This window comes from Bidens hawaiensis, unplaced genomic scaffold (genome assembly GCF_021521415.1).
Source record: "Bidens hawaiensis isolate Kalapana, Puna unplaced genomic scaffold, B.hawaiensis_p1.1 tig00008459_1, whole genome shotgun sequence".
NCBI classification, from domain to species: domain Eukaryota; kingdom Viridiplantae; phylum Streptophyta; class Magnoliopsida; order Asterales; family Asteraceae; genus Bidens; species Bidens hawaiensis.
The window spans coordinates 189,626-211,008 of record NW_027491600.1 but is presented as its reverse complement, the minus strand read 5'-3'; the positions used below and the strand labels follow the sequence as shown (position 1 = coordinate 211,008).

Here is a 21,383-nt window from a genome sequence, read left to right as displayed (position 1 = left end):
GTTTGTACATCTTGAGACTTTCTCTCACTTTTGACACCCTAATAATTACAATTCAGTCATCAATGTGTTGGACCTACTCTAACTAATAAGAAGTTAAGGTCCAGATTCGAGAAAAAAGGTATATACATTTATTTATTTTTTTCAGAAATCCCATTAATGTTAATTATTTGGATGCACTTTCTCAATTGAAATTTACATCTTTGTATCATGGTCACTAACAAAAATTAATTGATTAACACGTTTTGAGCTCTTGATTTAGTAATTTACCATCCATGTTTTTATAATTCCACTGTTTATAGAGTCAAGATTTAGAAGGAAATGCTATTATAACATTTTAAGTTGGCATTTGTGTTTGTTTTTAAATTGTTATAATATTTAAACATATGGTTCTGATTTCTGAAAGCAGTAAAGTGGAGTAACATGAGTGATACGGAGTTTAAGAAAGCAAAGTCATTAACCTAAAAAATATGAATACTATGTATGGATATGAATTAAATAAAAAAGAAAAATAAAATCTTTGTAAAACCAATAATAGGCATGGAATTAGTGTGTTTTCTAAGTATTATTATGCATATGTGTTTATTATATTTTTTCTATGTATCAACATATTAATTCCAAGTCAATATATGTATCATGATATCGATCTCAGACTAGACGTCACCAACTTAGTATTAAACCCTGTTAAATTATTAAACATGATCGTGAACGAATTGTATTTAAATTTTTGTAAATTATTCACAGCTAACTACAAACATATCATATCTTATTTTGTGCATTTTTAATAAAAACCCAACATGTCCAAACCGTGAACCTAAACCGGAATTAAACCGTAACTAATGGTTTGGTTCAGTTCGGTTTGAGAGTTCTAACTTCTACGATTTGGTTTGGGTTTATAAAAACAAAAAAAAACCGTTATTAACAGTTTGGTTCACGGTTTAACCAAAAACCGTAAAAACCGGATCGTGAACACCCCTGGCCTTAATAGGACGGGTATTACAGCATGCATGGTGGGCTGGAGTCCGGCTTTTAGGGAGGTAGTCTTATGTAATGAGTAAAGTGCTCATGCAACTGATTGGGTTTTGATATAAGTTTTATTCAGTGATATTGAATTAATATGATATGAGGTCAGAAAAGACACACCGGAATTTTCGAAGGAATTAATAGGTGCGTGGATAATCAGTTAAACGAATGCAGGTTTTGGTCTTAGTAGACAATGAAGTCTCAAATCGAATTGAAAGGCCTCCAAAGGAAACCTGTTAGAGAAGGAAGTGTCAAACCAAATGGCCTCCAAATTTAATGCAAGAAGTTGAGGGTCTTTTATTATTATTATTATTATTATTATTATTATTATTATTATTATTATTATTATTATTATTATTATTATTATTATATTATTATTATTATATTATTAAATCAATGTGGTTTATAAAATATATACCACAAAAGTTCAAAAATGATTTACGTTTTCTTTTGTAATTAAAATAAAATTTAAAAGCTCAGTTAGTCTCTTAACTCCAAAGAGAAAGCTTCAAATTACATCGTTCTTCAATCCACGACTTTGCATTCTTGTTGTTCGAATTTTATATTGTACGTCATAATTCTGCCTTCGGTTGTTGTTCTCTCTTCAATTTCTGCCAACGACGACTCCGGGAGTTTGGTCGGTACACGTCCAATCTGTTAAGTAGCCGGCATTCGCTAACGGAACTGAATAAGAAATCCTCAGTAATGTCATGATATGTCCAAAGACCTTTTTAACTTATTGATAATATAAGAGGCAAAAACAAGGTATCCCAAAAACCCTGTTTGACCTTAGATAATCAAAGCAATAATCAGATATAAAATTTCTAACAATTCATGCCCAAATGCCACTTACATTCATTCCCCTTATTGATATTGTTTGCATCCATACCCTAATTAAACTTACATTTCATAAGAGCCACATCATCTGGAATTCTAGATATCTAATTTCTAGTTTTATTATAAATTTGTAATTAATAGTAACATTTTAATCTAGCAAAAATAAGAAGTTTTCCACCTAAAGAAAATACATAAAATTGCTATATTACCATATTTAGTTATAAATACGGCAATTGTGCTCTTTTAATAACTGCATAATCCGGTATAAATACTTATGCACATAGAATTAGTATTGAAGTTAAACTTCATCTGAATCAGTTAATTAGTTAAATGGCTTAATAATGCAGGCACCGGCTATTGCAAGTCATCTGTAGAGAAGCCAATTTAATCTAGAAGGGAAAGGTAATGAGTGGGTCGAGTCGTTCCTTAACAGATTATTCAAAAAACAGTTGGAATTTTAGAAACTATGACAAAAAAAGTTGTATTTTTATTTTCATAAGTTATTTGCTTGTTTATAAGATAAAGTATCTACGTTGTTGAAATTATGGAATGTTGAAAATACATCATAAGAATTAATTAATTTTGTAATTGTAATTAAAAGTGAATACATATTGATCCGAGATTTTAGTATATAATACAAAATGAGTGTATGTTATTAATTTAAGCAATTTAACATTATAAGTGATCCGAGATTTTATGATTTTAAACAGTAAGAATTATTTCATCACTTATTTTTAAGTGTTTCTAAATATAAAAAAATAATTGAATGATTATATAAAGTTTGAAATGAAGAATTGATATGAAGTCAAATTATTTGAATTTAAAAATTAATGAATAATTAATGTTAGTGTTATTGTCATATACTAGATGTTTGTCTTTGTAAAACCGAAATAAGGATTAAACATTTTCAAATAAAACATACACTATATCTAAAAACTTAGTATAATATTTGCTATTTTATTTTCTATGTCCCTTTCATAAAATATTAGACACCTGACATCTAACATAAAGCTATTTTGACAAACAATTTAAAATAAAATGTTCGTTAGCAATTAACAAAACATGAACATGTTCATCACTTGTACAACAAAATATATATCATTAATCAATAAAAAATATACATGACAAAAGTAACTGCAACATAGCATGCACTCAAATTTCACCAACCACTTGCAATTTAAGCTTTTAACAATACCAAAAAGTCAAAAATTGACTACACAGGTAAACCCTTACGTCTAATTTCATTGGTGGAATGCTAGACATTTCACAGTTTTATCAATGGGTCAATGTTGATTGCGTAAAATCTCCAATAGTTCTAAGTTTAAACATTAGGAAAGGGAAAGGAGTCATAGAGAAATTTTAAACACTAATTTGTCAACATTCAATTTGTAATCGACTGAATAACTAATTGATTCAAAGCTGATCCGTAAAACATCAATAATACACCAACTACATTTTAATCATATAAATAATCGGTCGTTGAATGGCTGAATCCAGATAACTAACATATTAATAATGAATACACAGAAACAAAATATACATTGAAGATCTATCAGCATATATGTGACTCATAGTGGCAAGAAGTGCAATACGGATAAGGGTTTGGTCAATGGTGGTTACTGGTTGATCCCTGTGGTTCCGACACATATTTTGTTTTCGGGTTCCGATTGGAGGTCATGGAGCCGCCGTGATTTCGCCATATCGAAGAACTGGATGTTAGGGACTGAGATTTGTGGCAGATCAACCCGATATGTGAGGGTTAGAGTTGATTAATCCATTAGAACCTTGAGCAGAAGAATCATTGGGGGTAAACCGCGATAGAGAGAGAGAGAGAGATCTAGGTTCAGTGGAATGAAAGATATTAATGGGTCAACATATCTATATGAAAACAAACCGGGTTATAAAATTGAAACGGGCACGTTTTATTTGATTGAATAGGAGGTATTTAGATTAAAATTAAATTGTTAACATGTGGAAATTATAAAAATGAAAAAATGATGAGTTAGAAGCCTATGTGAATATGCTAGTTGAATGCCATGTAAAAGCCTTGTGTTGCTTTAATAGAGTAGTAAAATGTGTTTCAGTAATGGAAAGACCATGTCAAAGTCGATTCAATCACTTACAGTTGCAGTAAAAGAAGTTTTCATTCGCAACTTTTTGATGGTTAATTTCTTTCCATTGCAAATTGCTATCGGCCTATGCCGTTTTTTAATAGTATATTTAAGACCAATATCTTTTTTTAGGCGTTATCCACAACCAGTTAAGAGACTTTGATTAGGCTCATTTGAGCTTCCAAGACCAAAGTGTTCCATTAAGGTGTGATTTATTAACTATTTATCTACTTAATTAAATGAATATAACGAACATTTCGTGGTTTCTTTTATTTTTGAATAAGTTGGTGTTGCATATTTGTTGCCGCGTACAAGATTGTGTCGTATACAAAGAGGCTCTGCACAGTTAGAACACTTGATATTCGTGTTTAGATGAGCAATATTTCGTGTTAACCAAGTTTATCACAAATCCTAGTTATTCTTTTTATTTGAGTTATCAGGATTCTATATGTTCGTTTGTAAGTTATTACTTCATCTCAAGTTTAAATCAAGATTGCAAAAGTTGCTAGGTGGATCCTAGGCGGCTGATTGAGGAGTTAAGTGTACTCAGAGTACTCGGAGAGTACTCGGACATGACAAATATAAAGAAAATTAATATCTGAGTATTATATATATATATATATATATATGTCAAATATCATAGCTGAATATCAATAAGATAAATGCATTTTTAAATAGTAAATTATTCTAAAATTGCTAATAATTAGTTAATTAATTATATTTGTTCTTTAATATTATATTAATATGAATTATGATTTTTTTAAGTCAAAATCGGCTCAAGTTCACCGACTAGATGTGATTCTAGTTGAGGTTGATCATTTTTTATTGATTCTTAAAACTAGGCGGGGTTAAAGAAACTCGTTGCGGCGACATACCTTGTAGCGAGTGATCGGGAAGTATTCGGCCTTATAAACTTACTTTTACAACATTGGTTTTAATACTAAAAAACAATACTATATCATTATTATTAGCTAGTTAGCTTTTTATTACCTGTTTCGTTCTAATATCTATATAAAGCGACCTCATTTCACATATTCAGTACACAAACATATAATTTTTTTATATAATTAGAACATACGAAAACAAGTAGGCACATATGGAAGTAAAACACTTTCTTTTATTGAACCATAGCTAGATCATGATGATCTCATTTGTTGTGAGTTTGTGACTCACGAGCTTGATTGTATGCAGTTGCCTCTGCTTTATTGACGCAACAAGGAGCATATCCAGGTGGATTGGTATAAGTAGGGGTCGACTGTTTTAGCTTACGATTGATAAACCCTCCAACTCCAAGTCCTCCCTTGTAGTATTCACGGACATCATGAACAAACCTTGCAATTTCCACCTTATCTGCATTATTTATGAAAATATTATTATTAACACCAAACAAATAAACAATTGAAAATACGCGAATATTAAGTAGAATTAAGGGATAACTTATATTAGACATTCCAATTCCAATTCAAATTCCAATTCCAATTGCAACCTACCCACTTTTGTGATCGATGATGTAATGTCGTTTTTTGTTTCACTTTAGGGGTTGCTAACGGTAGTTTAATAATAATAGTTGAATCCAAAAGAAAAAAAATAATCTTTAAACAGAATGATGTACTCACTCTCATGGACGTTGGATTCTAATTCCTTAGCTGTGATTTTAGAAGTGATAATAAGAACAACGGCAAACACAAGGACTCTCTTGAAAATCATTTTTACTTGTTTCTATGGAAGTAGGATGTTTAAGTGATACGCCAGACCTTCTATTTATATATGAATTAAGGATATAGATAATAGATGCTGGGGCAAAAATTTCCCCCAAAATAGGGTATGCTATGACAGTGACGTAGAAAAAAAATCAGAAATTAACTACATAGTATACTTATATGGGAAAATAACCAATTATATCATTTTGACAGACACAATGTTGACTTTTTAAATGTATAAAAATAGTCATTTGACTTCTTTTGTTTAATCACCAATACATTCGGTCAATCAAATTAGTAAGACATGAGTTTCCTATTGCGATGTGGCTCAGCAATCAGCATATGTAAGATGCTGAGCTAAATAAAATTTATCTGGCATGCCACGCTAATTGAGTTGTTGCACCATCTGAATTTGTTGCCCCAAGGTGATACGAAAACTAAAAATACGATGCCCTAGGTTGAAATTCGATGCACCAAATTGCACATACCACGGTCCTTGTTCTTTTGTAATTTCAAAAAGGAAAACTGAAATTTTGTTGGTCAAAACGCGCGGATAATATGGTAATCATCTCTATTTAAGTTACACATTTGGTTCTTAGTTTCAAGTGACAAATGAGTGAATGACATACTTGGTTCATGGAGAATACCATTAAAATATATGTTAAATATATTTTGATAAAACGACTATATATCATGCCTGTTTTTTTAAAGGTAATACAATTTTTCATCAGAATACAAGTCTAAATTCTCGATAATAGGCAATAGCCTTGGTTGGAACGTTAGTTCAATTTGGGTTTCAATTTCGAATGTTTGTTCGATCAAAGGTTTTTTTAGTTTCCCGCCACTTTTTTATACGCTCGTAACTTTTCTCTGCGACACTATTTTTTTTAAATACACCATAAAATCGTGGAGTTTTTTTATCTTTATTTTAAATCCCTTACAGCTATATAAAAATAAACACGAAAAAGAAAATTTGATTTAAATAATCCAAACTATAAACTTTGTAAATAACAGTTCCAGCTAAAGAGTTGCCTGTTGTTGGTCTCATCTTTTAACATATTTAATTCTAATTAGCCACGACTAACAGAAACTTAAATTTGTTAGTATCCGGTCACACAAACTCCTTTTTTCTAGAAAACTTAACATTTTCATTCCAAATCTCTTTGTAACTTTACGTTGGTCCATTAGAAACCTTTTTTTATAGTAAAACCTCAATTATTAAGGTTGCTGAAACCTTAGAACCACCGTCGGAGTCAGAAAGACAAAAAGCGGTAGAAGAAGAGGGTCACACCAGCTATGTGGTGTGGTGGTGATGGGCGACGGTTTGAGGCAAATCTGACAAGCACCCAATCACTTAATTAGACGACAAACTAGGGTTACGACGACAGGGAAGTATTGTTGGTCTGATCAGTTGAGAGTCAGACAAATCCCCAACAAGCAGAATGGTTCCGACGACGATGGTGGTAGCGATGGTGGTGTTGGTGGTTAGTAGTGGTGTTTAATTGTTGGTGGTCGTGGTGTTCAGGTGGTGAGGTTGAGTTTAAGGTCAAAACCGTTTTTTCGTTTTTCCAGCGACTGATGACTAACGGACTAACGGAGTTAAGCTTCCGTTAGTCGCGGCTCATTGTGAACAAATATGTTAAAAGATGAGACCTTTAGCAACGAACTCGTTAGTTGGGATTATTATTTGCTAATAATCCATAGCTAAGATTATTTAAATTCAAATTTCCAAAATTAAACTACAAAATAATATGTGTTGTATGACATTTTTGCGCTAAATGTTTTGTGTTGAATTTTTTGTGCTGGATTAATATGTTGCATTAAAACTCAGCACATTACCTTGTTGTTTTAGAATCCAAAACATTGCTGAACACAACACTTTAATTTGAGAACAAAAAATCAAGCACATTCGCATTAATAAAACAAAAATCCAGCCACTAAAAAGGGAAAATTTTTTTAACACAATAGAATAGCACAAATCCATAACATTCAGAAAGAAGATTGCAAAATGTAGCACATTCAAAAAGAATACTTAAAAACAACAACCAGCACACCTAAATATCTATCACATTCAACTTAAAAAATAAAAAAGAAAAAGAAAATCCAAAACAGAACAAAAAATATAACACATCCTAAAATCCAGCGCAGTACTAAGAAAGATTAATGGTATATTTCACTTGAAAGAATACATAGAATATTACATCAGCCATCATCATGGTTAAAAAAATCGCTAAGCGCATCAAGGTTGGTCGACTTGGGAGTTGTGACTACTAGGCCTAGGCATGGAGTACTTTGGGTGCACTCGGACATGGTACATTATAAATGAATCAAATTTTTGGAAGTTATATATACATCAAATATAATAAGTTTACTAATATTTATAACAAAATACTTGAAAACACTTTATACAAGAAAATAAAAAAAACTTACGTAAGAGCACAAACAAACATTGATGACTTGATGTGTCCTGGCATGTCTTCTGGACCTGCATATACACAAGGGTTGACTCCTCATCAGCAAAATTAACCAACCTAAAAAGCCTAAACAATCAACACTTACAGCTAGGAAGCAACTAGTTATCTGAATGGATAACATGTATGCGCAAGCAAAACTAATCTTACAGAGTATGTTTCCATGTGCAGATCTTCCCTGAAAGAGTAATTTAGGTTCAAGACAACATTTCATATAAACTAATTAGAAGAAAAACAGCAAACCTTGGACGCTTCTATTAAGAAAGGTATCACTGTCAGCTCTAACATCGAGTCATAATTTTCATTGGGAGTCAACGAGGTCACTGGTTACTGGAGAACCAAGTTCAACCAATCACATAATTCTAACTATATCTTTTTATTCTAGTTTATATCGAAGGGGCGATATAGTAAAAAATCAAATATAATATTTTAGCAATTAGAGCTTTTATTTGAATACCTAGTTTCCTACGTTTACTCAATTCCAAAATCCAGTCATCTTTACGCTAATCACAATGCCAATACGATAGTTTTGATTCTTTAATCTCGGTATAACGAGGAAATACAAAATCAAATTAGCAAGTGGCGATCCATATTTAATGACATCGTCATTAATTTCATCAGTTTCATTTTCCTGATGATACCTCAATGCATCACATGTGTCACAATTATGACAATTTTCGCACTCATTTCTATACTACATACAATTTCTAGGTTAGTGTCCCATAGGGATAAGCGTGAGATAGTACCGTATCCGTACTCGTACTTTTACCCGATTGTATTCGCACCAAAAAATCAATAAAAACACGTACAAGTACTCGTACCAAATTTTTCGATCTGGTACGGGTACGGGTACGAGTATTGATACGGGTATTTCGGTACAATACCCATTATTGTACCACTTCGCTTTTTTTATTTTCAAATTCTAGACTATTTTGAAAGTGGTACCAGTACGGGTAACAAACAACATGAATTAGTCCGGGTATCGGTACTTGCACATGTACGTGACGGGTACCAAATTGGCCGTCGATTTTAATGATAAGATAGTATTGAAGAACCCTAATTCGGTCGCCGACTTTAAGTGATTTGTTTGTTGTTTCGAGTCTTAAATGTTATATTATTTAAATTTGAAGAAACGTATGGTACTTGTTCAATAATAACATGGTTGGAGAATTTATAGGTAGCGAGTTCGATTTACATCAACAACGTATTTTTCATTTTAGCAATTTTAATTAAAATTGTAATTAAATCAAAATAGATAATGAAGTAAAATTTGTTATATTGGAAACTACTTGTACACTTGCTATTCTATATGGAGGGCTTAGTTGAATGATATATAGTCATTAAATTTTCAATCCCACTTGACACATAAATATTTTTAGCTTACTATTAAGGAAGTTGGCAACTCATTATTTCAATAGAACACTAACCTTTGAAAAGTTATTACAACCAGCGCAGTTTATCCGAAGCATTAAATAGTTGTAGTTTTTCTTAATCACTGTCACCGATATTGGTTTTCAAGAGAAATGTTTAAATAAGAAGTTTGATTTTTCTAAGAAAGCTATGAAGAAGGGTATTTTAGTCTACTACCTTAATATTGAAAACCCATTTAATTTAATTTAGTATAATTTTATATATAATTTACTATAAAAACGATTACAATAGAGTGGCAGACAAACGGGAAACAAGTTGCGCCGCAACCCCCTTTTGAATAGCAAAGCCAATCCTGCTAAAAACGAAGCTTTGGGACCTAGGAGCTGAAGAGGTTCCGTGTACGACACGCTGAACCCTACTAAAAAAATTCACAGCCTCTGGGCCATAAAATCAAATGTATCAAAGGCGAATGGTAGAAATACATGTTGATTATCTAAACAAGTTTTCTCGTGTTTAACAACTTTTCCCGATTTAGCCTTCAACGCAGCCTGCCCTACAACAAACCCACGGTCCCTGAGCTCAGCAAGAGGAGACACTCCTGTAAGATCCACACAGGCGTGTTTCCCCCTGCCCACCCGAACACAAGAATATCAGCTGGTCGTAAAGTAGACCTCCCTTCCAGAGGATCCGTGAGAAAGTTAACAGGGGCCTCCTTTTTGACAGAAATCCCTGCCCGTTTAAGAACATCAGACAGAACATCCCTAACCAAATCATGTCTTAAAAACCCACTTAAATTTTCACTCATCTTCTACAACCACCACCGCCCACCGCCACCCACCGCCACCACCTTGTAGGAGAAAAGTCTTTGGAAATTTCGCCGGAAAATAAAACACAATGGAAAACACTATGAAAAAACACAATGAAAAAAACACAATGGAAAAAACACTATGAAAATAAAAACACAGTGACAAAAATACAATTAAATAACACAATGTGAAAAACACAATGCAAAAAAACACTATGAAAAAATAAAACACAATTGTATAACACAATTTTGGTAAAACACAATTTGTAAAAAACTCACGAATTTTTTTTATATTTTTATATAACAATATGGTACTCATATAAAAGATAACAAAATACTTGTTATTAAGGTGAAATTGTTTTTAAAAAAAATGTCGTGTAAAAAAGTTATGGACGTTTTAAGAGGATGGAAGAATTTGACACGTGCCTTGCATATGGAGAGAGAAAGTCAGCAAATGAGTTATTCCTATTATGCCCTTACCCTTATTTTACACTTAATTTTTTCTCTGATCTAATCTCAACCATTCAAGTTTAAATTGAATGGACAAGATTATTTCATATCCTTCTTACAAAAACTAATCTTCTTATTATAACTCAACCCAGGTTTCCAAATCATTTAAAATGTCATTTAAATTATCATTGCACTTATTTAATTGTCATTAGCATCACTAATGTATGGATCATTGTTCTCTTCGGTATTCTTGACTAAATTAATCGATCGATGATGTGCTAGGATTACCAATTGATTTCTCATTTTTTTGACCAACATGCTCAATAATTAATACATAAACCATGTCTAAACAAATGATATTTGATATTGATGACCGTCGTTTGAGTCATGCAAAAACCTAATTAACCTAAGTAGCTAGGATAAGTAAGGTATCGTATCTACCAGGAGCATGTGGTCAATGCAAATTGTGTAAACAAATTCAGTATTATGAAGTAGTAAATTGTAGTGCTGATCACACAAGCAAATAAGTTGGTTTTAATAAAGATTAAGCAAATTCACGAATTCAAACAATTAACAAAGATGAATCATCCCCGGGGTTCAAGAATGCAATTAAACAGTTTATCATGCAACCTAACAGATTAATTATCATAGACTGACTAAAGACTGATTAACAAGTTAAACCTTAGGCACCAACAATCGCTAACACATGGCACTGGTTATCAAACGGTCCCTGCCAGTGTGACTCAACTAAGGGCAATTGTGTGCTTCGTTGTATTCAAACTTACTCAAACAACCGTATGATCAATTACTATAGCAACCGACAAACTAATCATTCTGATCAACGTAAACCTAAACCGATTGAATGCAGAACAATACTAAATATCAATACTCATAGATCAATCAAAGATAATTACCATAGTATGTTCATGGTTACAATCAAAACTGAAATAAATACAAACTCTACATCCCGGTAATGAATCGGAGAGATTGGCCTCTCATGGTAGCCATTAGATCTTCAATTGATGATTGGAATCCGATAGGCATCAATCGAATGATGTCGAGTGGTGTTTCCTAGCTCTAAAAATCGTCCCAATATGTCCCAAAACGGCCAAGAGAAGTTCCTCCCCGAGTTAGGGTTTATTATTCCTTTTTATACCCTAAAAAACTCGTAAGTTCGCGTCATTTATAAGTACCCAGCGTAAGTTACTCCCTACCCAGCGTAAGTGTTAGGACATGAAATGTCACATGTATGTCCCCAGTTCTATCAGGTTGGTTCAACATGAAACCAACGATCGTGAAACCAAGTTAACGTACTGAAAATGTCAAACGAAGCTGATTCGATCGAATCAGTGACTGATTCGATCGAACCAGATCTCATTCGATCGAACCAGATCTCATTCGATCGAATGAGTATCTCATTCGACCGAATGAGTCTTCGGTATATAAACGTTACTTGGGAAATTTCACATGCAGGGAGCACAGATTACACACTCACGAACCAGCAGCCTACAGAAACTCTCTCGATTGTTCTTCGTGTTCTTGGTCGTTTCCTCCAATCCTAGGCGTCAAACCTCTTTAGGAATCGTACCTACGTGTCCGTTGATCACCACCGAATCACCGTGTTAGAGGATTCCGCACTCTAACACGTTGCCCCGTGAATCGTTGGGAAACCGAGTCCCGAATCGGTCCTACAGTAAGCTAGGCCGGGTCTTGTTTTCCTACGACAAACACGACTGTATTATAGGTTGCTTACGCCCTTTATGTCAGGTCCTGGAGTAAGTTATGCCAGGCTCAGAGTAAGTTACGCTGAGACCTGAAATTCCATGTTTTCATCTTGTTTCCAATCCAACGCTTGTATAACATGCTTAGGCTCAATTCTCCACATTGATTAGCTTCCGTTTACTATCCGATCATCCCAAGAGTTCATCCCATGCTCATACAAGTCCCAATTTAGCATATTTAACATTCAAAGACCTGCAATATATAAACACGTATAAAGTATCATTGTTCGCATAATAAACTAACTAAAACATATGAAATAATACAAATAAGTACATGATTTACACCCGACCATCACATCCCCACACTTATCTTTTGCTTGCCCTCAAGCGAACTCTAAAGCAAACATCAACCTAATCATAGGTATGTAAATTAACACCATTAATACTAGTAAGGTTTAAGGTTATACCCAGTTTCTAGACTAACACTTTCTAGATTGATATCCCACAAATAAGGTTAAATGATATAATAAAAACAATAGAGCCGGCTAGACAAGTGTACTTTGTTTCCGGTTAAGGCACACATGCTCATACCCCTCATAATATAATATCTCTCCTCTCGGTTTAATATATGGACTAGCAAAAGATGTGCTAGTATCACTTTGCTCTCAGTACCCAGTACGAACAACTGTCCATCCATAAACTGCTTTGACACAAATGCAAATCAAGAGGACTTAAAATGGGTTGTAATGGGGCCAGGTGTAAGGGTATGGAAGAAAAATTTTTAAGTAGCTCAAACGATCTGACCCGGCTTATTACATACCAACTAAATAAACAAACTAACATAAACACTAATTTCATCTTTTTTTTAACACAAACGAACTATTAACTACGTAACTGAATATAAACAGACATCTTTTGGTCGCTTTTTTTTGCACAATAAACGTGATGCTTAATACTGGACAAATACAAATACAAAAACAGATACAATTACAAAGAAACCTATTAAGCCGGATCGTCTCGCAATATAACATCGGGGTTAATTGAATGAAAGAATAGGTCCAAGAAATGTTTTTTAAGGGAACCAACCCCCCCCCCCCCCGCCCCTCTTATTACCCACGCTCATATGTATAATGTATGAGGCCCAACCCCCCGGTACCCACACTCTTGCTCATCCAGACGAGGCTTAACCTAATTGCCTCTATCACTTTTGCATTTTGCCAACTACGATCCCGTGATCCATGAAACAATCAAATCACCCTCGATGAAATCACTCAAATAACATGTGTGTACTATGTATTACATGTGTATTATATATGTTAGGCCACGATTTTTATACTGAGGATCCTTTATCCTAGATTGTCTTATAGATAGTTTATCTTTGAAATATACTTCAGGATATAAAGGATCAACGATCCTCGGTATTATTTATTTACTAACGATTGCATTTAGTATGGTGATGTGTTAGACAGGTGTATCAACTTCAAGACGCATTTGCATCAATTATCCTCGTGGAACATCCTATAGCTGGAATATGGATATAGGATCCTAATTCAACATAGCTGATTATGGACGAACTCTCTAGAAGATCGAAGTTTAAATATCACCAACGGCTGAACGACTGGTTCTTCCGCTTTCCTCGCTATTGAACGAGTATTCGCACGTGGTCAAAGTCATGGAGCGGCTAGTGGAAGACTTCCGTCTAATTAGGAGATATTTTTATTATTATGTTATTATTTAAACGAGTAATGATCGACTAGATAAGGGATACTTGTATTCACACACACTAGAGCAGATTCAATAATTCTCTCTACGCACTAGCTTACATTGTAACCTCGATCATATACTCCAAAAGCATTTGTTTTTTGTACCGGAGACCACGATAACCATATACTAACCGACCAAAGGTTATCTTGTTGATCATTGATTAAGATACTTCGACCAAAGATTATCCAATTAATCCTTGACCGGAGCTATTTTACCAACGATTGCCTTGATAAGTTTTGACCGAAGTAAGACTATCTTGGTTAAGGGCTTTTTCCCTCGTAATCACATCTTTGTGTTCACCAATATTAAGCTTATACACTTGTCATTATCGAGCTAGCACCTTACCTCACATTACAGATTTGGATACTTGATCCTTAGCAGATTTTTGTCCAAAACAATTTGGCGACCACCGTGGGGCAAATGGTGCTATAGTCCAGAAAACGCCTTATCAATATTCAACCTTTCATACCCATATTACCATCAATGGCCTCTCAATCATCCTCTGCTTCATCAACCATGCCGACTACCGCCCCTCTCTCATCGAGAACTTTGCCACCGCTGCCTCCGCCAATCACGGGAGCACCAAGGGCTGCTGCTGCTGCTGGAAGCAAGACGCAACTACCAGTCTTCCAGAGCTCAAAAACTACTGCTGCTGCCCCGGTGGTTAGTACTAACAGTGATGTTTCATCTATGTTTTCGTAGGTCAAAGCATACATGGAGCATCAGAACAAGACTAATAAGAAGATCCTACGTGAGATTGAAGATCTCAAGAAGAACAAGAGGCCAGCAGAGGATCTCACCCCCTTGATGCCCAGGATGTTGGATTTCAGCAGTACAGAATCCATGGCGCAGTTTTCTCAAGGATCATCCATCCTCCAATCAGGGTTCACGGGTCACCAAGCTCAAGGATCCTCACTCTTTCAGCCAGGATCCTCTATCCTTCAACAGAGACCCGCAAGTCAACAAGCTCATGGGTTCTCATTGGATCAGCCAATGTCATCCAACCCCCATCAAGGATCCATGGGCCAGCAAAGCCAAGGATCCTCATATTATCGACAAGGGTCAACTTTCTTTCCACCAGGATCTACCAGGACGTATCCTCAACTAGGATCCTTCTTTAAGAATCAAGGATCCTCAGGAGTACAACAACAACGATCCTCCGAAGTTCATGAAGGAGACATAATTCCCATGCAAACCATAGCCTTTGGAGGACTTACTCCAATTGCTGACTCCTCTTATCCCAGATACTCGACTGGAATACCAAACTCCACCCAGCAGAGAGGTAACTGGTACGATCTTATATCTTTAGACACTAACCATGTTCTCATGCAGGATTCAGGCATCAACCAGGCCATGGCCAGGGAGTTGCAGAAGTTAAAGGATATGATATCCAGTGTCCCAGGAGTGATACGTCCAATTCTCGAAATACCGGAAGGGAGTCACAAATTGTCAAGATTTGCTCCACCCATATGTGATGCTGAAATTCCAAAGCGGTTTCAAACTCCCAACATGAAGACGTATGACGAGAGCACCGATCCTGAGGAGCATGTTGCCCAGTCTCGGGAGAGAATGGAAATTAATCCCGTACCTGAGAAACTCAAAGAGGCTTGCCTTTGTAAGGGATTTGGAGCCACATTAGCGGGAGCTGCACTAAAATGGCTGCTAAGTCTTCCCCCTTTCTCGGTTACATCTTTCTCTCATTTAGTTAATTTGTTTAACACTCAGTTTTCCTGTAGTCGGAAATTTGAGAGGTTGACCAGTGATTTGTATCGTGTTATCCAAACTAATGATGAATCCCTTAGGGATTTCGTTACGAGGTTCGGAAAGGAAGCTCTAGAAATCCCAAACCTTGATATGACTACTGCTGTTGAAGCATTCAAGATGGGAATTCAAAAGTGCTCCCCTTTTTATGATGATTTATTGATGATTCCATGCAGGACATTAGATGAAGTTAGAAGCAGATCATTAAGATACATCCGTTTAGAGGAAGATAAAAAGATCCAGGATCGTCTCGGTGGACAGACGAAACAAGAAACTCCTGAGAAGAATAAAGGATCCTGGAACAGGAACAACAATGCGAAGCCGTATGCCAAGTTCAACAATCAGAACATACGGGCAGTTGAAGAAGGAGAAGACAGCGAAGACTATCCTTGCATCTCCGACTATTGTTTCTCTGTAGATACTCATGGCTTGATTTGTGCCATGAAGGATCTGGGGGAAAAAACAAGGTGGCCCCGAAAAAACGAAAAGGTCGTCGGCTTCAAAGACAAATCTAAGTGGTGCGCTTTCCACGAAGATTTTGTCCATGCAACAGACGAATGTATCGCCTTAAGGAAAGAAATTGGGTACCTTTTGAGCAAAGGTCACTTTAAAGAACTCTTGGGAAGAAATAAATCCAAGATCCAGGATCCTGAAGATCTTCCACAGAAAGCAACACCGTCACCACCAGATGCTCATGCGATCAACTTCGTCTCCAGAGACTATGAGCTATTTAAAGATTCGTGTACCATCAAAGAGCATTCCGTAGAGAAGTTCGAGTTGGATGAGGAAAGAAGACCGCTCATCCCCACTACTCGAGTGACTGATCAGAGAATATTTTTCAAATCTAGGATCCAGGATCTTCAGCAAGACAAGCCGGATACGCAAGCAGTCAGTTTCATCTCTGGAGGATCATACATATGTGGAACTTCTTTTTCCGCAGCAAAAAGACTTGCCAAGGAGATCAAGATGGATAACGGGGATCATCCAATAGTGTCGACAATATTAACAACAGACAAAAGAATTTTCTTCGATGAGGAAGACAAGCTGAACATCCAGGATCCTCATCACGACGGTTTGATCATTACTTTATTTATCTCTAACCATTATGTGCGCAGGATCCTAGTGGACGGTGGCAGCTCGGTCAACATTATCCAACATGATGTCCTGAAGAAGATGAACATCCCGGATTCAGAAATCGTTCCTAGAACATCGGTGCTGGTCGGCTTCAGTGGCAAAACTAAAAAGACATTGGGGGACATCAACTTACCGATCTATATCGAAGGGTTAAATTCATATAAAAAATTTTGTGTTATAGATAACCTTTCCTGTTGCAATGTTATTTTAGGTAGGCCCTGGCTCAATGGAATGAAAGCAGTAGCTTCAATATATCACCAATGTATCAAACTACCTACCCCATGGGGAGTCGTGAAGATAGTGGGTGATCAAGCGGAGGCCAGAAACTACTATTCATCATCAATGAAACCAATAGCCAAGCCAACCATAGCGTAGAAATTACAGCAACATCCTAGGAACGTGCTGGAGGCCCGGAGAAAGACCTTAAAGAAGTATCATTGGACCCCAAAGATTCAGAAATAAAGGTGTTCCTAGGATCCAATATCCCCAGTAAGATCGAGGAGGATATAGTATCCTTCTTATCGCTAAGAAGATCCACTTTTGCCTTCAAGCACTCGGATATGATAGGTATTTCAAAAGAGGTAATCACTCATAAACTCGGCCTTGATTTATCTGTAAAACCCGTCCATCATAAGCGAAGGAAATTCGCTCCTGAGAGGAACAAGATCATACAAGAAGAAGTTGAAAAACATCTTAAGGCCGGTATGATCAGAGAGGTTCAATATCCTCGATGGCTAGCTAATGTGGTCGTTGTTTCAAAAAAGAATGGAAAGTGGAGAGTGTGTGTCGATTTTACCGATTTAAACAAGGCATGCCCCAAGGATCCTTTCCCATTACCACATATAGATGCCATGGTGGATGCAACGGCTGGACATGAAATGCTTACCTTTATGGATGCTTCCTCTGGATTCCAACAAATTCAGATGGAACCATCTGATCAAGAAGATATAGCATTCATGACTCCAACCGACATATATTGTTATACTGCTATGCCGTTTGGACTAAGAAATGCAAGGGCAACATACCAAAGATTAGTCAACATGATGTTCAAGGATCAGTTGGGTAAGACTATGGAAGTATACATAGATGACATGGTAGTGAAGTCAAAGAAAGCTGAGGATCATCTTAGAGACCTCGAGGAAGCATTCAATATCCTTGACCACTATAACATTAAACTAAATCCATCCAAATGCCACTTCGGTGTTAAGGCCGGAAAGTTTCTGGGATATATGGTCACAAAGAGAGGAATTGAAGCAAGTCCGGAGCAAATAGAAGCCATTGTCAATCTCAAATCTCCTGCAAATGCCAAAGACGTCCAGAGACTCACCGGAAGAATAGCGGCCTTGAATAGATTCATCTCAAGATCCTCCGAGAAGTTTAAAGACTTCTATGATATTCTTAGAAAGAACAAGAAATTCGAGTGGACTGCAAAGCATGAAGCTGCACTTACAGCACTAAAGGATTACTTATCCTCAGCTCCAGCCCTAATGAAGCCTGTGGATGGAGAATCCTTGTATTTATATCCTGCAGTCTCAGGGAATGTAGTGAGTGCAGTCTTGGTAAAGGATCATGAAGGTGAACAACATCCTTTATACTATGTAAGTAAAAGTCTTCTAGATGCGGAGTCCAGGTATTCTCATTTAGAAAAACTAATTCTTGCACTTATTATGGCTTCCACTAAACTGAGACATTATTTCGAAACTCACCTTATTATTTTGAGAACTAACTATCCTGTAAAAAATGTTCTTAGAAAACCAGAGTTGTCAAGTAGAATGGCTAAGTGGGCTGTAAAATTGAGTGCATATGATATCCAATATGAGCAGAGAACATAAATCAAGTCTCAAGCGCTAGCGGACTTTGTGGCTGATTTCACTAGTGATCTACAAAAAGAAGCTAACTTGGAGGTCCAACAACTGGAAAAGACCAAGGATCCTTGGATACTCTTCACAGATGGAGCATCCAACGTAAGAGGAACGGGATTAGGGATCCTACTGAAATCGCCACAGGGGGACATAATACACCAATCCATATCTTGTGAGTTCCAAGAAACAAACAATGAAGCAGAGTATGAGGCTCTGATCGCAGGTATGCAATTAGCCAAAAGCATGGAAATCAGGTATCTTCAAGTTTATGTAGATTATTTATTGATAACTAACCACTTTAATGGCTCGTATGCTGTTAAAGGTGAGAAATTAATGAAATATTGAAGGTTCCTGGACGGATCGTACACGGGATGTCGCTATCTGCGCAGGTGCGGAATCCCTGCGTAGTTAGATACGAGTGCAGAATATGTATAAATCAAACACACGAGCAATGAACGAACACGTTATATTGATAACCAAACACGTGACTCGAGGTCACTATTACAGACTCTAAAACACGTGAAATGATCTCACCCTGAAACTCGCTCAAAACGGCTAACCCTCGCGAACTACTTCAAACTGTTACGGTGAACAGTTTAAATAAGCACGACAACTTCGCCTCAGGCGAAGTTGTCTATAACTTCGCTTGTTCAACAAGTTCGCCTAAGCGAACTTGTTGACAACTTCGCACATACAAAAACATAAACATAATCATAAACATAATTACATTACAGACTCGATTACAAATGCTAGACTATGAACTACTGACACACATGTACCAACAGACTCCCCCTTGGCAGTAGCTTCATATCTTGATCTTCAAATCTTGAGTCTTGTAATCTTGCATCTCTACGCGTGCGCTCCCTCTCTAATACACACCGACACCACCCGTTGATATTTCCTAGCTTGATCCTTCCAAGCAGGAATGTAGAAGATCTTCTTCTCGTTGAGCACCTTCAGATCAGCCTGCGATAGATTAACAAGATGCATCGGGTCGTAAACCCTAAGCACTTCTTGTTCATCCTCATCTTCCATTACCGCCTCCGCTGTCTCACAGTCCACGAACCACCATTTTAGATCTTTGAGCACGTCCTTGGGCATGAGCTTCATCGGTACTTCTTTAAGGCACCGGATCGGTTTATATTTCATAACCATCCAAGGTTTTCCATCAGCTCTCAGACCTCTATCCTTGTCTTCGACAAGTTTCCCCTTTTGTGGTCTCATCAGCTCAAACTTCTTCTCCTTAATACACTCCTTCCACACGATCTTCCCGATGATTCTAGCCATGTTGTCTTCACTTCGGTTTATCAATCCCAATCTGGCTAAATCTTTTACCTCACATTCATGCAGTGTGTTTAGAGATCTCAACGTTCTCCTGAAGTACTGAATTCCATCGTATCTTTTGATCACGAAGAGCCGCAGCTGCTCATCATATATCCAGCAGATAATACCTTTCTTTGCTTCTGCGTATCCCTTAATATTGTAACTCTTTTTGAACATTTTAGGGATCGCCGGCTTCTTCGTCTTTATGAACCAGTGAGCACAACCCTCCTTCCAATTCGGTTGTTCCTCCCATTCAGTATCTTCCTCTACAGTCTTATCACCCATCTCTGGAATCTCAACCTCCGGAATCTCGTGTTCCACGGAGTCATCTACAATCTCCCCTTCCTCTATCACATTCTCAACAGTAATTTGCTCACCGATCTTCTCAATCTCATCAACCGGCAGCACATCTTCTTCCAGCATAAAATCATCATCATCCTCATCCAACTCTTTCAATGCGTCGATTACGTCTTCGACATCATCATCATCATCAACCGCTACCACCTCGTCACCAGCTGCACTTGTAGACTCCCCCTCAGCTGTGGAAGCCCCAAGAGCCTGAGAGGTTCTTGGCAGCTCACCACCTGCACCTTCCGGTGCATTGGGATCATCGTCTTGATCTTCTCTCCGTTTTGTCCTCAACTCATCTCCCCTACAAGTCTTCTCCCCCTTAGATGCCAAGAACTCTTTGAAGGCATCTATTACTTTCCCGTGCGCAACCAGGAGGGATGCTTGCAGGCGATTGGATTCCACTAGGCTTTGTATGGTCTTTGACTGTTCAGCTACAATCCGCTCTAGCGAAGCAATCCTTTCGGAGTCTGAAGTAGGCGTTGGTGTCGGCGGGACATCAGCAGCAGAAGTGACCGCAGGTGGTACACTTGGTAACCCTGCAGTAGTAGTAACTGTGGACTCAACAAATCGTGCAACTACCACCGGTGGAGTAAGCGATTGGGGTGGTAGAGACACAACTGCTGGAGCCGACGTCTCGACGGCAGTAACCTGTGCTGTAGAAGGAATAAGAGACATACCAGACAAGGCAGGTGGAGCAAAACG

At 36.8% G+C, this 21,383-nt stretch overlaps 1 long non-coding RNA gene across 1 annotated transcript; it reads right to left on the bottom strand.

Moving 5' to 3' along the window:
• Positions 1-4,976: 4,976 nt before the first annotated feature.
• Positions 4,977-5,727, bottom strand: LOC143529050 (uncharacterized). The gene is made up of 2 exons (XR_013134586.1): positions 5,585-5,727; positions 4,977-5,318 (listed from the first exon to the last, which is right to left on the bottom strand). It is a non-coding gene; the product is annotated as an uncharacterized LOC143529050 (long non-coding RNA).
• Positions 5,728-21,383: the final 15,656 nt, after the last annotated feature.